The sequence below is a fragment of the Aethalodelphis obliquidens genome, unplaced genomic scaffold, assembly GCF_003676395.1.
Source record: "Aethalodelphis obliquidens isolate GAN/ISIS:26980383/991018 unplaced genomic scaffold, ASM367639v1 scaffold1, whole genome shotgun sequence".
Lineage (NCBI taxonomy): Eukaryota > Metazoa > Chordata > Mammalia > Artiodactyla > Delphinidae > Aethalodelphis > Aethalodelphis obliquidens.
Genome location: NW_020837945.1, coordinates 108,775,065 through 108,793,802, shown reverse-complemented (window position 1 = coordinate 108,793,802; position 18,738 = coordinate 108,775,065).

Here is an 18,738-nt window from a genome sequence, read left to right as displayed (position 1 = left end):
CAAGGGAATCCCCATAAGGTTAACAGCCGATCTTTCAGCAGAAACTCTGCAAGCCAGAAGGGAGTGGCAGGACATATTGAAAGTGATGAAGGAGAAAAACCTCCAACCAAGATTACTCTACCCAGCAAGGATGTCATTCAGATTTGATGGAGAAATTAAAACATTTACAGACAAGCAAAAGCTGAGAGAGTTCAGCACTACCAAACCAGCTTTACAACAAATGCTAAAGGAACTTCTCTAGGCAAGAAACACAAGAGAAGGAAAAGACCTAAAATAATGAACCCAAAACAATTTAGAAAATGGGAATAGGAACATACATATCGATAATTACCTTAAATGTAAATGGACTAAATGCTCCCACCAAAAGACAGAGATTGGCTGAATGGATACAAAAACAAGACCCATATATATGCTGTCTACAAGAGACCCACTTCAGACCTAGAGACACATACAGACTGAAAATAAGGGGATGGAAAAAGATATTCCATGCAAATGGAAACCAAAAGAAAGCTGCAGTAGCAATTCTCATATCAGACAATATAGACTTTAAAATAAAGACTATTACAAGAGACAAAGAAGGACACTACATAATGATCAAGGGATCGATCCAAGAAGAAGATATAACAATTGTAAATATTTATGCACCCAACATAGGAGCACCTCAATACATAAGGCAAATACTAACAGCCATAAAAGGGGAAATCAACAGTAACACATTCATTGTAGGAGACTTTAACACACCACTTTCACCAATGGACAGATCATCCAAAATGAAAATAAATAAGGAAACACAAGCTTTAAATGATACATTAAACAAGATGGACTTAATTGATATTTATAGGACACTCCATCCAAAAACAACAGAATACACATTTTTCTCAAGTGCTCATGGAACATTCTCCAGGATAGTTCATATCTTGTGTCACAAGTCAAGCCTTGGTAAATTTAAGAAAATTGAAATTGTATCAAGTATCTTTTCCAACCACAACACTATAAGACTAGATATAAATTACAGGAAAAGATCTGTAAAAAATGCAAACACATTGAGGCTAAACAATACACTACTCAATAACGAAGTGATCACTGAAGAAATCAAAGAGGAAATAAAAAATACCTAGAAACAAATGACAATGGAGACACGATGACCCAAAACCTATGGGATGAAGCAAAAGCAGTTCTAAGAGGGAAGTTTATAGCAATACAAGCTCACCTTAAGAAACAGTAAACATCTCGAATAAACAACCTAATCTTGCACCTAAAGCAATTAGAGAAAGAAGAACAAACAAACCCCTAAGTTAGCAGAAGGAAACAAATCATAAAAATCAGATCAGAAATAAATGAAAAAGAAATGAAGGAAACGATAGCAAAGATCAATAAAACTAAAAGCTGGTTCTTTGAGAAGATAAACAAAATAGATAAACCATTAGCCAGACTCATAAGAAAAAAAGGGAGAAGACTCAAATCAATAGAATTAGAAATGAAAAAGGAGAAGTAACAACTGATACTGCAGAAATACAAAAGATGATGAGAGATTACTGCAAGCAACTCTATACCAATAAAATGGACAACCTGGAAGAAATGGACAAATTCTTAGAAATGCACAACCTGCCAAGACTGAATCAGGAAGAAATAGAAAATATGAACAGACCAATCACAAGCACTGAAATTGAGACTGTGATTAAAAATCTTCCGACAAACAAAAGCCCAGGACCAGATGGCTTCACAGGCGAATTCTATCAAACATTTAGAGAAGAGCTAACACCTATCCTTCTTAAACTCTTCCAAAATATAGCAGAGGGAGGAACACTCCCAAATTCATTCTACGAGGCCACCATCACCTTGATACCAAAACCAGACAAGGATGTCACAAAGAAAGAAAACTACAGGCCAATATTACTGATGCATATAGATGCAAAAATCCTCAACAAAATACTAGCAAACAGAATCCAACAGCACATTAAAAGGATTATACACCATGATCAAGTGGGGTTTATTCCAGCAATGCAGGGATTCTTCAATATACGCAAATCTATCAATGTGATAAACCATATTTACAAATTGAAGGAGAAAAACCATATGATCATCTCTATAGATGCAGAGAAAGCTTTTGACAAAAATCAACACCGATTTATGATAAAAACCCTGCAGAAATTAGGCATAGAGGGAACTTTCCTCAACATAATAAAGGCCATATATGACAAAACCACAGCCAACATCATCCTCAGTGGTGAAAAACTGAAAGCATTTCCACTAACATCAGGAACAAGACAAGGTTGACCACTCTCACCGCTCTTATTCAACATAGTTTTGGAAGTTTTAGCCACAGCAATCAGAGAAGAAAAGGAAATAAAAGGAATCCAAATCGGAAAAGAAGAAGTAAAGCTGTCATTGTTTGCAGATAACATGATACTATACATAGAGAATCCTAAAGATGCTACCAAAAAACTACTAGAGCTAATCAATGAATTTGGTAAAGTTGCAGGATACAAAGTTAATGCACAGAAACCTCTTGCATTCCTATACACTAATGATGAAAAATCTGAAAGTGAAATCAAGAAAACACTCCCATTTACCATTGCAACAAAAAGAATAAAATATCTAGGAATAAACCTACCTAAGGAGACAAAAGACCTGTATGCAGAAAATTATAAGACATTGCTGAAAGAAATTAAAGATGATACAAATAGATGGAGAGATATACCATGTTCTTCAACTGGAAGAATCAACATTGTGAAAATGACTCTACTACCCAAAGCAATCTACAGATTCAATGCAATCCCTATCAAACTACCACTGGCATTTTTTACAGAACTAGAACAAAAAATTTCACAATTTGTATGGAAACACAAAAGACCCCGAATAGCCAAAGCAATCTTGAGAACGAAAAATGGAGCTGGAGGAATCAGGCTCCCTGACTTCAGATTATACTACAAAGGTACAGTAATCAAGACAGTATGGTACTGGTAGAAAAACAGAAAGATAGATCAATGGAACAGGATAAAAAGCCCACAGGTAAACCCACGCACATATGGTCACCTTATCTTTGACAAAGGAGGCAGGAATGTACAGTGGAGAAAGGACAGCCTCTTCAATAACTGGTGCTGGGAAAACTGGACAGGTACATGTAAAAGTATGAGATTAGATCACTCCCTAACACCATACACAAAAATAAGCTCAAAATGGATTAAAGACCTAAATGTAAGGCCAGAAACTATCAAACTCTTAGAGGAAAACATAGGCAGAACACTCTATGACATAAATCACAGCGAGATCCTTTTTGACCCAACTCTTAAAGAAATGGAAATGAAAACAAAAATAAGCAAATGGGACCTTATGAAACTTCAAAGCTTTTGCACAGCAAAGGAAACCATAAAAAAGACCAAAAGACAACCCTTAGAATGGGAGAAAATATTTGCAAATGAAGCAACTGACAAAGGATTAATTTCCAAAATTTACAAGCAGCTCATGCAGCTCAATAACAAACAAACAACCCAATCCAAAAATGGGCAGAAGACCTAAATAGACATTTCTCCAAAGAAGATATACAGACTGCCAACAAACACATGAAAGAATGCTCAGCATCATTAATCATAGAGAAATGCAAATCAAAACTACAGTGAGATATCATCTCACACCAGTCAGAATGGCCATCATCAAAAGTCTAGAAACAATAAATGCTGGAGAGTGTGTGGAGAAAAGGGAACACTCTTGCACTGCTGGTGGGAATGTGAATTGTTACAGCCACTATGGAGAATAGTATGGAGGTTCCTTAAAAACCTACAAATAGAACTACCTATGACCCAGCAATCCCACTACTGGGCATATACCCTGAGAAAACCATAATTAAAAAGAGTCATGTACCAAAATGTTCATTTCAGCTCTATTTACAATAGCCCAGAGATGGAAACAGCCTAAGTGCCCATCATTGGATGAATGGATAAAGAAGATGTGGCACATATATACAATGGAATATTACTCAGCCATAAAAAGAAACGAAACTGAGCTATTTGTAATGAGGTGGATAGACCTACAGTCTGTCATACAGAGTGAAGTAAGTCAGAAAGAGAAAGACAAATACCATATGCTAACACATATATATGGAATTTAAGAAAAATAAAATGTCATGAAGAACCTAGGTGTAAGACAGAAATAAAGACACAAACCTACTAGAGAACGGACTTGTGGATATGGGGAGGTGGAAGGGTGAGCTGTGACAAAGCGAGAGAGAGGCATGGACATATATACACTACCAAACATAAGGTAGATAGCTAGTGGGAAGCAGCCGCATAGCACAGGGATATCAGCTCGGTGCTTTGTGACAGCCTGGAGGAGTGGGATAGGGAGGGTGGGAGGGAGGGAGACGCAAGAGGGAAGAGATATGGGAACATATGTATATGTATAACTGATTCACTTTGTTATAAAGTAGAAACTAACACACCATTGTAAAGCAATTATACCCCAATAAAGATGTTAAAAAAGAATAGTTATGTACAACAATGTTCATTGCAGCTCTATTTACAACAGCCAGGACATGAAAGCAACCTAAGTGTCCATCAACAGATGAATGGATAAAGAAGATCTGACACATATATACAATGGAATATTCCTCAACCTTAAAAAGAAACAAAACTGAGTTATTTGTAGTGAGGTGGATGGACTTAGAATCTGTCCTACACAGTGAAGTAAGTCAGAAAAAGAAAAACAAATACTGTATGCTAACACAGATATATGGAATGTAAAGAAAAAAGAAAGTTTATGAAGAACCTAGGGGCAGGACAGCATTAAGGACACAGATGTAGAGAAAGGACTTGTGGACACGGGGAAGGGGAAGGATAAGCTGGAACGAAGTGAGAGAGTGGCATGGACATATATACATTACCAAATGTAACATCAATAGCTACTGGGAAGCAGCCACATAGCACAGGGAGATCAGCTCAGTGCTTTGTGACCACCTAAAGGGGTGGGATACGGAGGGTGGGAGGGAGATGCAAGAGGGAGGGGATATGGTGATATACGTATATGTATAGCTGATTCACTTTGTGATACAGCAGAAACTAACACTCCATTGTAAAGCAACTGCACTCCAATAAAGGTGTAAAAGGAAAAAAAAAAGCCCAGAGATAAACCTACACACCCATGGTCAACTAATCTATGACAAACAAGGCAAGACTATACAATGGGGAAAAGACAGTATCTTCAAGCAGTGGTGCTGGGAAAAATGGACAGCTACATGTAAAAGAATGAAATTAGAACACTCCCTAACACCATACACAAAAATAAATTCAAAATGGATTAGAGACGTTAATGTAAGACGGGATAGTGTAAAACTCTTAGAGGAAAACGTAGGAAGAATACTCTGACATAAATCACAGCAAGATCTTTTTTGATCCACCTCTTAGAGTAATGCAATGGAAATGAAAAATAAATGGGACCTAATGAAACGTACAAGCTTTGCAAAGCAAAGGAAACTACAAACAAGATGAAAAGACAACCCTCAGAATGGAAGAAAATATTTGCAAACCAATCAATAGACAAAGGATTAATCTCTAATATATATAAGCAGCTCATGAAGCTCAATATTAAAAATAAAACAAAAACCCAATAAAAAATGGGCAGAAGATCTAAATAGACATTTCTTCCAGGAAGACATAGAGTTGGGCAAGAAGCACATGAAAAGCTGCTCAACATCACGAATTATTAGAGAAATGCAAATCAAAACTACAATGAGGTGTCACCTCACACCTGTTAGAATGGGCATCATCAGAAAATCTACAAACAACAAATGCTGGAGAGGGTGTGGAGAAAAGGAACCCTCTTCCACTATTGGTGGGAATGTAAGTTGATATAGTCACTATGGAGATCAGTATGGAGGTTCCTTAAAAAACTAAAAATAGAATTACCATATGATCCAGCAATCCCACTACTGGACATATACCCAGAGAAAACCATAAATCAAAAAGACACATTCACCACAATATTCATTGCAGCACTATTTACAATAGCCAGGTAATGGAAGCAACCTAAATGCCCACAGAAAGACGAATGGATAAAGATGTGGTACACATATACAATGGAATATTACTCAGCCATAAAAAGGGATGAAATTGGGTCATTTGTAGAGACGTCGATGGATCTAGAGACTGTCATACAGAGTGAAGTAAGTCAGAAAGAGAAAAACAAATATTGTATATTAATGTGTATATGTGGAACCTAGAAAAATGGCACAGATGAACTGGTTTGCAGGGCAGAAATAGAGACACAGATGTAGAGAACAAACATATGAAACACCAAGGGGGGAAAGCCTTGGGGTGGTGGTGGTGGGAGGAAATGGGAGATTGGAATTGACATGTATACACTTATATGTATAAAATAGATAACCAATAAGAACCTGCTGTATAAAAAAAATTAAATTTAATTTAAAAATTTTAAAAATAAATAAAATTTAAAAAATAAAATAGAAAAAAAAGTTCTTCCCTTCGCATAGATGTATTTATATGAATGAATTATTTCCATGCTTATATCTATAAATACAAAAAAGAGGAATAAAATATACCTTGAAGCAAAAAAGAAAAAAAAAAAAAAACAGAACCCACCAGTTATACAGAGGAAAACCCTATCAGGGCACTTGCTCCAGTGGTAAACAATGCTGAAGTTGGTCAGAGGTGGGGAATCGTCTCCCATGCAGCCAGCAGCTCCCCCGCAAGGAGCGTCCTCATTGCAAAGCTGGGAGACCGTGCCGAGGCGTCTCTGAGTAAACGTGAGCTGAGCCCCAGGCCAGCTGCTGCTGAACTTTTCCCACCCGTCCCAGGTAAAACACCTGAATGTGTGCAAGGACTTGAAAGCCTAGAGGAAGGGCCGTGGAGCCACACCAGCGACAGCACGCAGGCCGACTAGGTGCCTGCAGGCCAACCAGGATGGTCCTGGCCCCGGGCGCACTTCTGGAAGCTTTCCATTTCCCTTCCCCCTCCTGTCCCAGCCCCCAGTGCTTTTTACCTTCCTCAGCTCTGCCCGGGGAGAAATTCCAGCGGCAGGTATGGGTGACACATCCTCTTGTTTAGCAGGTGGCAGCCTGGCAACTCCTGCAGAAAGTCCAGCAGAGCCCCACTCACACCGGGCCACCCACAGAGCCGTGGCCCCTCACTCCCTCCCACCAGCCCAGCCCCGAGACTGCTGACGGGGTAGAGAATATGGCGTCAGGCACAGCTGCAGGGACTCTTGCTGCCTGGAGCAGTGTTTATATTGACCTCAACCCAGGCACACCTGGGGAGGGCTGGCTGGCAGGGTCAGGCAGCCCAGGTCAGCCAATCCTCGCCCCTCAGGGGCTCACAGTTGCAGGAAATGGACCTTGCTGAACCGGCCGAGTCCAAGGAACAGGTGTGGCATCCTGAGGGTCAGGATAGACAAGGGGCTGCAGCCCTGGCTTGTTTTCTAATCATTTTATCTGGCCCATGAGTGGGAGACAATTTCAAGAAGACCCTCTCCTAATGAGAGGAGCCCAGGAGTCAGGGAGAGGAGGGGTGGTAGGTGGAGACAGAGGCCTCGTGCCCCGACTGCAGTGGAAGTCTCTTGAAGACCAGGCAGAGGGAGGCCGCACAGAGTGATGCCCAGGGTCACAGACCTGTCAGAGCTGCTGTTTGTTAGTTCAAGTCCTGCTCTGAGGTGCTCTGTGTCAGCTCTGACCAACAGGTGGGCTGGAGGTGCTCTGCAATGAGGGCTATGTGCACGGTTCCTGTGTGCCCAGCCATGCCAGGGTACCTGCCCAGGGGAGCTCCGTATCCTGGGAGGGGCCTGACCACGAGAGCCCCATGGGCTGCTGGGTAGCTGCACAGGTGAGCTCCATACCCTGGGACGGGCCTGACCACGAGAGCCCCGTGGGATGCTGAGGACCTGCCAGGTGAGCTCCATATCCTGGGACGTGCCTGACCACGAGAGCCCCGTGGGCTGCTGGGGACCTGATAAAGGTTGTCAGGACACTCAGTGAAGCCACCGAGGATATACCTCCAGTAGTTCCTAATTCCTACACCCTGCTGGTCATTCTACCATCCACCAGGACATGGTATTCTGTATTAGACTTCAGTGATGCCTTCTTCTGTATTCCGTTAGTCCCAGAGTCACAAGAAATTTTGGCTTGTGAGTGGCAGGACTCAACATACAACAAAAACAATACTGCTGGGCCGTCCTGCCCCAAGGGTTCAAAAATTCCCACAACATCTTTGGGGAAACGTTAGCTAAAGACCTAAAAGTTCTACCTCTGGAAAAGGGAACCTTTCTTCAATATGCAGATGACATTCTGATCGCCAGCCCTACTAAGGAATCCTCTGAACTATGTAGCCAATAAAGGATAGAAGGTGTCCAAGAAAAAGGCTCAGATATCAGAGACTAAGGTGACCTGCCTGGGCTTCATTCTCACAGAAGGTCGGAGAAGCCCATCTCAGGAAAGGGAAGAAGCCATTTGAAGCCTTACCCCTTCTAAAACTAGAAGACAGCTTACGCATTCCTGGGGAGGCTGGGGTTTGCTGCACCTGGATCCCTAACTACAGTCTAATAGCTGGGGCTCTATATGAAACACTGAAAGGAAAAGATGATGATCCTTTTGAATAGAATCCAGAAGCAGCCTTTCAAGATTGCAAAGAGTAGTCAATTCAGAGCCTTGCCCTGGAACTCCCTAATTTAGCTAAACCCTTTGACCTTTATATTCCCAGTCGAAGGTGAATCGCCCTTGGAGGATTAGTGCAAAAACTGGGACCACGTGAAATGGAACAACTTAAGAATGCCCTCTAGGTAGGATAAACTATGGTCACCAAGGGCTTGGCCCACAGCCCCATCCGGACAGGATACTGGGGGTATCTAAACACCTGGAAATCAGCAGCCCACAAGGCCAGCTCCCTCCCAAGGGAAAAGAACCCCACGTGGTGAACCTAACCACCCACTATGCCCTGAAGTGGCAGGGGTGGCTCCGTGGGCACACTGACCTCGAGTGAGGAGGCCCTCCAACTCCAACCTCCAGAGAGACAACCGGGGCAACGGGCCCCCATGCCGACTCGTGTGACCATCACTTGACCTGGAGTTTCTCTCAGAAAACAACAAGAGTGTGCCCCGAAAGAGAACACTACTGCTTGCAGGACTTACTGCACCCAGAGGGGAGCTAATAAGCTTGGTATGGGAAACGTATATCACCTTAGAAAAGCCTACAGACACCTCGGTGACGGCAGCCAATAAGACCAGCTGGACTCCTGGCTACTTCAAAAGGCCGTTGACTCAGTGGCCGTCATGGTCCTGGATCACCACTGGCCCTGGACTATCTGAGAGTTGAGCAGGCAGGGCTCTGACACCTGGTGCTGTTTGTACGTTAATCCAGGGGCCTAATTGAAGAAAGCGCAGACTACTGGTCAGAGCATCTAGGCTGGCAGAAACGGTCAGCCTAAGGTGGCCAAACAAATGTTGGGCGGGGTAAAACCGGCCCCCACAGCGTCTCTGCGCATCTCTTTCCTGGACCCTTAAAGGTCATTGGAATCTGTAACACTCCCAATGCTGGTGCTCAGGCGGACGAGCAGTGAGTCAGGAGACCTGGGGACAATCAACGTCACCTGGAGGCTGCTGGGGAGAAGTTCTGCCCCTCCCCCCCGGGTATGAGGACTCCCAACTCAGCACGAAGCAGTTACAGAAGAGGGGTCTGCACCCTCAGCACCCCAACAATGAGGAACGGGACAAAAGGCAGAGGAGGGGTTTGTCACCAGCAAAGCCCATTAAAAATTCCTGGGAGATAAAAATAGAATCTGGGCAATAAAATAGAGTCTAACCTTTTTTTCCTTTGTGCTTTCTCTAATTTCACGTACTCCTAGGGTTCCGCATGCAGAGGTCCCACACCCGGTACTTCAGACCCGATTTCCTAGTGCAGAATGGCTGGGCCGACACCTCAGCTCGCGGGGCCCCGTGCAGACAACGCGACACAGAGCCTGAGCTGCAGCCAACCCGGCCCTCGAGAGCTCCGCCCCCTCCCTCCCGCCGACGCTGACCGGATCCCTACACAGCAGCCCGGCCCGCAGCCCGCGGGGGAGCGCACGCTCTCACCTCTCCATTCTCTGATCAAAATATAAAGTTTCCTTTGCTTCTGAACCAAACTCAGTCTCGATCTGTTGACTCCAATGACACTGGGCAGGGGGATCCTTGTTGGGGCCCACTCTGTAGGATCAGTAACAGAAATTGAGAACATTGTAACTTCAATGAACAGATGTGTGAGCCAAACTAATTAACATAGAGCAGTGTATAAGGCTCCGGTAAAATAAGATGTTTCTAACACTTCCATTGGATATTTCCATCACTTTATTATAAGCAAGTTCAGTGAAGAGGTTTGTCTTATTTGTCAGGTCAACATTAGAGAAATGAAGTGATTTCTTTCCAAGGATGTACATCTAATAATCTTGGCTGAAGCTTCAGTCTTGTTTTGAATGCTTTTCCATTGAAAATGATACCTCTCTTTCAGCTCCCCCATTTCTGAGAAGTATAAAATCTTATAATTTATTATTACCAAAGGGGAAAGGTGGGAGGAGGGATAAATTAACACTTTGGGATTAACACATACACACTGCTATGTATAAAATAGATCATCAACAAGGAACTACTGGATAGCACAGGGAACTACACTCAATATTTTGTAATAACCTATAAGGGGAAATAATCTGAAATAGAATAGATATTTTTATCAACATCATCTATCAACGACAGATAAAATGTAACCTAAGGGAAGCCGATGGTGAGTGCTCTGACCCTGAAGACTTCAATCATCTAAAGTTCGGACTCTGCCTACTGCCCAAGGCCCTTAATGAACATACATGTAGCCGTAGCTTAAAAATTCCCCAGTTTGGGGTTCGGGGAGACACGGATTCGGAAAAATCCCTGGTGCTCTCCTTACATGGACAGGACCCTTCCTACAGCTAAAACATGCCTGTGATACCCAGAAGATGGTACACCGTTTGATCGGGAAGAGTTTGGAAAAGACACATCATCTCCTCATCTCCAGGTAGTCGGGTTCACCCTGCCAGCATCTTTCCTAACAATCTCCCCACTTGGGGATGGCAGCACCTTCAACATCCTGTTGCGCACAGTTTGGAATTTGTCCAGAGGATGAAGCAGAAGGATGAGAAACAATGAGAGACAAGTCCTAAGTGTCTGGACAGGCACATGTCATTCTAATTTCAGATCAGGAAGACGTATTGACCAAAGGCTAAGATTACCCCCGGAAACAGAATAGGGCTTGAGGAAATCCCGCTGTTTTGTGGCCAGCTCCCAAAAACACAAGTTGAAAAATGGAACTCAGGGGCACTCAAATTCACGAAACTGCGGAGTTGAAAATATCTATTGTCGAAAAATGTCTTGAGGTAAGTCACCGAAAAGGACTTGTAAGCAAGGGAGAATGGAAGGAAAGGGATTTGAAGAGTTAGAAAGGACTTGCCACAAGAAAAGGGGCTGAACATCGCCAACGATGCAATTGGCCAAAAAGGGCGTATGCGTTTTTTCTGAATATATTCAAGAAAAGGGCATACACCCTTTTCAGCCAACCAAACAGGTGGGCATTGCAAATCAATACTACAAAAGGTATCACTTCGCATCAGTCAAAAGAGCCATCCTCATAAAGTGTAAACACCAGAAATGCAGGACAGGGCGAGGAGAAAAGGGAGCCCTGTGAGATTGATAGTGGAAATGTAAATTGCCAACAGCCACTCTGGAGAAGTGTATTGTGTTTACTAAAAAATCTTAAAAAATGAGCTACAGAACATAGGGCACTTGCACTCATGGGCGTATATCTCGGGAAAAACAAAAATCGACAGGACACAGTCACCCCAACATTTACAGCCTCTCTGTTTAAAAGAGCCTCGACTTGGATACAACCTAAATGTCCCTGGAAGGAAAAAATGGATAAAAGAGATGTGGTACTTATGTAGAGTGGAATATTATCTCAGTCAGGAAATCAATGAAATAAAGCCAGTTGCAACAACTCGGGAGGAGTTGCGTACGATCATTCTAAGTGACATAAGTCAGAAAAAAAAGACACATAAGATATCACTTAAAGGTGGAATCAAAAATGGCTACACATGAAATAAATTACAAAACAGAAACATAGTGAAATATGTAGAAAACACACATAAGGCTGCTAAAGGGGAAAGGTGGGGAGGGGTGAGGCATTATCCAGGAGGTTGAAATTAGCAAAGATACCGTGCCAAATACCAAATTGTTAATCGAAAAGGCCTACACGGTACCTCAAAGAACTGTGCTCAGCACACTCAGGTCACCGAATAAGAATATATATGACTGGTAAGAATCTGAAAAAGAATTTATTGATGTCTCTCTGTACGTCAATCAAGCGGAAGTACAGCAGCAAGAAACAGAGCATTGAAAATCAGCTGTAACCGGGATTCCCTGGTGGCGCAGTGGTTGAGAGTCCGCCTGCCGATGCAGGGGACACGGGTCCTGGAAGATCCCACATGCCGCGGAGCAGCTGAACCTGTGAACCATGGCCGCTGAACCTGCGTGTCCAGAGCCTGTGCTCCGCAACGGGAGAGGCCACAACAGTGAGAGGCCCGTGTACCACAAAAAGAAAAAAAAAAAAAAAAAACTTCCAACAAACAAAAGTCCAGGGCCAGATGGCTTTACAGCCGAATTCTATCAAACATTTAGAGAAGAGTTAACACCTATCCTTCTAAAAGTATTCCAAAATATTGCTGAGGGAGGAACATTTCCAAACTCATTCTATGAGGCCACCATCACCCTGATACCAAAACCAGACAAAGATATCACAAAGAAAGAAAATTTCAGGCCAGTATCAGTGATGAACATGGACACAAAAATCCTTAACAAAATACTAGCAAACCAAATCCAACAATACATTAAAAGGATCATACACCATGATCAAATGGGATTTACCCCTGGGATGCAAGGATTTTTCAATATCAGCAAATCAATCAGTGTGATACACCACATTAACAAATTGAATAATAAAAACCATAAGATCATCTCAATAAATGCAGAAAAAGCTTTTGACAAAATTCAACACCCATTTATGATAAAAAAAAAAAACTCTTCAGAAAGTGGGCATAGAGGGAACCTACCTCAACAACAATAAAGGCATATATGACAAACCCACAGCTAACATCATACTCAATGGTGAAAAGCTGAAAGCATTTCCTCTAAGATCAGGAATAAGACAAGGATGTCCACTCTTGCCACTTTTATTCAACATAGTTTTGGAAGTCCTAGCCATAATGTTCAGAGAAGGAAAAGAAATAAGAGAAATCCAAATTGGAAAACAAAAAGTAAAACTGTCACTGTTTGCAGATGACATGATAGTATATGTCAAAAAACCTAAAGATGCTACCAGAAAACCTGTAGAGCTCATCAATGAATTAGGTAAGGTTGCAGGATACAAATTTAATACACAGAAATCTCTTGCATTTCTATACACTAACAATGAAAGATCAGAAAGAAATTAAAGAAACAATCCCATTTACCATCACATCAAAAAGAATAAAATACCTAGGTATTAACCTACCTAAGGAGGCAAAATACCTCTACTCTGAAAACTATAAGATGCTGATGAAAGAAATCAAAGATGACACAAACAGATGGAAAGATATACCATGTTCTTGGATTGGAAGAACCAATATTGTCAAAATGACTATACTACCCAAGATAATCTACAGATTCAGTGCAATCCCTATTAAATTACCAATGGCATTTTTCACAGAACTAGAACAAAAAAAATTAAAATTTGTATGGAAACATGAAGGACCCAGAATAGCCAAAGCAATCCTGAGAAAGAAAAATGGAGCTGGAGGAATCAGGTTCCCTGACTTCAGGCTATACTACAAAGCTACAGTAATCAAAACGGTAATGGTACTTGCACAAAAACAGAAATCTAGATCAATGGAACAAGATTAAATGCCTAGAAATAAATGCATACACCTATGCTCAATTAATCTATGACAAATAAGGCAAGAATATACAATGGAGAAAACACAGTCTCTTCATTAAGTGGTGTTGGGAAAACTGAACAGCTACATGTAAAAGAATGAAACTAGAACATTCTCTAATACCATATGAAAAAATAAACTCAAAATGGATTAAGGACCTAAATAAATGTAAGACCACATACTATAAAAATCCTAGAGGAAAACATAGGCTGAATATTCTTTGACATAAATCACATATCATTTTGGATCCACCTCCTAGAGTAATGAAAAGAAATACAATAATAAACAAATGGGACCTAATTAAACTTAAAAGCTTTTGCACAGCAAAGGAAACCATAACAAAACAAAAAGACAACCCACAACATTGTAAATCAACTATACTCCAATAAAAATTTAATTAAAAAAAAGACAACCCACAGAATGGGAGAAATATTTGCAAATGAAGCAACTGACAAAGGATTAATCTCCAAAATATACAAAGAGCTCATGCGGCTCAATATCAAAAAACAAACAACTCAGTCAAAAAATAGGCAGAATATCTAAATAGACATTTCTCCAAAGAAGACATACAGATGGCCAAAAAGCACATGAAAAGATGCTTAACATCGCTATGTAATAGAGAAATGCAAATTAAAACTACCATGAGGTATCACCTCACACCAGTCAGAATGCCCATCATCAAAAAGTCTAGGAACAATAAATGCTGGAGAGGGTGTGGAGAAAAGGGAACCCTCCTACACTGTTGGTGGGAATGTAAATTGGTATAACCACTATGGAGAACAGTAGGGAGGTTCCTTAAAAAACTAAAAAGAAAACTATTATATGACCCAGCAGTCCCACTCCTGGGCATCCATCTGGATAAAACCATAATTCAAAAAGACACATGCACCCCAATGTTCACAGCAGCACTATTTACAGTAGCCAGGACATGGAAACAACCTAAATGCCCATCGACAGACGAATGGATAAAGAAGATGTGGTACATATATACAATGGAATACTACTCAGCCATTAAAGAGAATGAAATAATGCCATTTACAGCAATGTGGATGGACCTAGAGATTATCATACCAAGTGATGTTAAGTCAAACAGAGAAAAACAAATATCATATGATATCACTCATATGTGGAATCTGAAAAAATGATACAAATTAACTTATTTACAAAACAGAAACAGACTCACAGACTTCGAAAACAAACTTATGGTTACCAAAATGGAAAAGTGGGGAGGGATAAATTAGGAGTTGGGATTAACATATACACACTACTATATATAAAACAGATAATCAAAAAGGACCTACTGTATAGCACAGGGAGCTCTACTCAATAATCTGTAATAACCTATATGGGAAAAGAATGAAAAAAATGGATATATGTATGTGTATAACTGAATCACTTTGCTGTATACCTGAAACTAACGCAACATTGTAAATCAACTATACTCTAATAAAATAAGAATTTAATTTGTAAAAGAAAAATAACTGTCACCAATTCCATTCTGGCTATGTGGCCATCTTTGTTATACAGAGATATTTATTCAATTATTTTAATATTTATTTCCATTTCATAAAAATGAGTGGAAAATGGAAAATTGCAATGTACCTTATTAAAGAAACAAAAAGCTTAGGTCTTATAAAATTGTGACACAGGGGCTTCCCTGGTGGCACAGTGGTTGAGAGTCCGCCTGCTGATGCAGGGGACGCGGGTTCGTGCCCCGGTCTGGGAAGATCCCACATGCCGCGGAGCGGTTGGGCCCGTGAGCCATGGCCGCTGAGCCTGCGCCTCCGGAGCCTGTGCTCCGCAACGGGAGAGGCCACAATATTGAGAGGCCCACGTACCGCAAAAAAAAAAAAAAAAAAAAAAAAATTGTGACACAGATGAAAGTCCTTTCCTGTGTCTTAAGTGATAACTCTTTAGCTTCAAACTACAGTTCACTGGATATAAGGTGATCAAGTATGGGTTCAACTGTGAAGGAAAAATGCAAAGTTTAAAAACATGTAAAAATTGCTGCAACAACAGCTTCATAATGTGCTACTGAATGCAATGGTAAGTTAAAAATGTTTATCTTCCTTTTATTTGTCTTCTATAACAAAACTCTTTATAACACATAAATATATTGTTCACCTTTCAGACTTTTGACTTCAAACAGATTTTTCAGAAACTCATTATATAAAAAAGTAGAGAACTCTCTGTGTAAAACCTTAAGAACAGAAACATGACTACATTAGACCAGCAGTCCTCAATTAGGGGCAATTTTACCCTCAAGGGGACACTTAGAATGTCTGGAGACACTTCTGATTATCATGGCTGGAAGAGGGGGGTTGCTATGCGCACCTAGTGAGTAGAAACCGGGGGTGCTATAATGCATAGCTCCCGCAACAAAGATTTATCTAGTCCAATAAGTTAATAGCACACGGTAGAGAAACCTTTGGCTTAGGGTAAGAAAAAAGCTGTAAAAAAACCAACCAAGCAAACAAAAGATCTGCTGTCTCTGTGACAATACCAAAGGTTTATTGCCTTTGTCATAATCCAATGTGGATTGGCAGTGGGGGGTCTTCTCCTTACAGGCATTACCCCTGTAATTACAGCCACTTACCCCTAAGGCTTCAAAATCTTCCATAGATCTTTACGGGAGACAAAGACAGGAAAAGAGCCTTTACAGAAGTACATGGGAGAACTCTTGGGCTCTCCCTAAAAGTGATGTATGTCAATCTACCCACATTCCACTGGCTAGAACTCCACGACATGTCTGTATCTAATGCCAAGGGAGTCCAGGAAATGTAACCTAGCTGTGTGTTTAAAAAGTGGAAATAAGTTTGATGAGTGCCTACTCATCTCTGCCATCATGTCTGGTTATCTTTGTGACTAACAAAATATTCTGCTCATGGGTGCTTATTAACAATAAATTAATAATATTAATTAATACAAAGAAACTTGTATTAATACAAAGTGATATTTCCTTTTAAAAAATAGGAACTAGAAGAATCTGAAACTAACATTTAATACAAGGGCATCTACAAATTTTATTCTAAACAATGTTATGTCACACTATAACAAGATTTGATGCTTGACCGGATTTTTAAGCACTGTTTCTAAAACAAAATTGTATGTATTACTCAATATTTATTTCATATCTTAGACTTACCGTACTCTTATCTATATTAGCTAATGTAATCTATGTTTCTTTTCTAATTCATTTTTTAAGATTCCTTCTTTGTGAATTTTTTAATTGCTTGAATTTTAAAATAAAAAGCATGCAACATTTACATAAAAAGCAAAATTATCATTCTTTTAAAATTAATGTAAAATCAAATATTGGCTTTCTCTACCATTCTTACAAGGAAGAGAGACAAAACAGCAACAATGATTGACAGCATAATGTTTTAATTTGACCTTTTGATGTCTTTGAAGAGATATTTTTAAGCATACTTCCATATGCTTCCTTTAAAAGGAAAAGAAAAGGCTAACTTAAAAATTATGAGCCTTGCACCATACCCCAAATATCAGTGATCTGGAATTTTCCAAGCCCAGTTGCATGTTTATTTCTATAAGGGAGAAAAATAAATTTTAGTACCATCAGCAGGTAAACTAAATTAGCCGGCAATCATCTTCTCAGCTGCCTATATTGACACTGTTCTGAAATTAACCACTGGATTTAGTTTAGCCATGAATAGTATATTGCTCAAAAATAACCAGTTTCAACAACTTCTATATGATATTTTTCTCTTCATTCCTTTCTGAACGCCAAAGTTCCTCTCACTAATGGATTGCTTATGATATGCTAAGGAGTCCATCACCAGCCTAGAGTAAAGGTAGAGATAGAATGTGGTCGTGATGAAATTGCTGTATTCCATTGCCGAAGTGATAAAAATGCAGGGGGACTCATAAATATTTTTGACCCATTTGCTTACAGGGATGGAAGTATTTATGGTTTGGAAATCTCTGGCTATAAAAACGCATTCCCGTTTATTCTATGCTATCAAGTAGCCTTTTGTTAAAGTAGAGTTTATGGGTAAGTTATTACTGGGAAATCTGCCTTTAGAACATTAGTAATGCAATAAATTCCACCCAGTCCATCCAGGCTATTTTGGGCAGAACTATGTCTAAATGAGCCAACTGCGTTTCACCAAAGATATTATATTCCATTCAGAGGCTCATATGTGATTTTCTTGGTCCTTTTGGTCTTTTTGAGATTAGTAAAAGCAGGAATAGTCATGATAGGAGTTTCTTTTATTTAGAGAATTTCAATCAAAAGATGACATAAAAAATTCACTGAACAAGAATGGGTAGTTAAGCCAAGTAGTAACTGAACTGATCTTTATTAGCAACTGAATCATATTGCAGCTCCTGAAAATAGCATGTGAAATCCATGAAGATATTTTTCTATCTTGAATCCCTTGCATATGAAGTTTATAAATGATTCTTTCAAATTTGTATGGGCACTATGAAATCATAGTTCTTTGTATCATATGTGTTTGTTTTGTTTCCAAATTTGAATGAAAAACACATTGATATAAAGGATCACATATTCACAAGAGGCAGTTCAGCTTTGGAGTCAGATGTTCCGGGTTTAAACAATGGCTCTGCCGCTTATTAGCTACGTGGCCTTGAACAAGTTACAAAGCAATCTTGTGCCTCACTGTCCTGCTCTGTGAAGGGAGGATGATAAAAATATCTATTTTGTGAGGATCAATTAAGTATTTGCTCCTATTATTATTATTCTCCTTTTGTATGTTCTCACACACAGCATCCTGCAGAACAATGGCGCCAC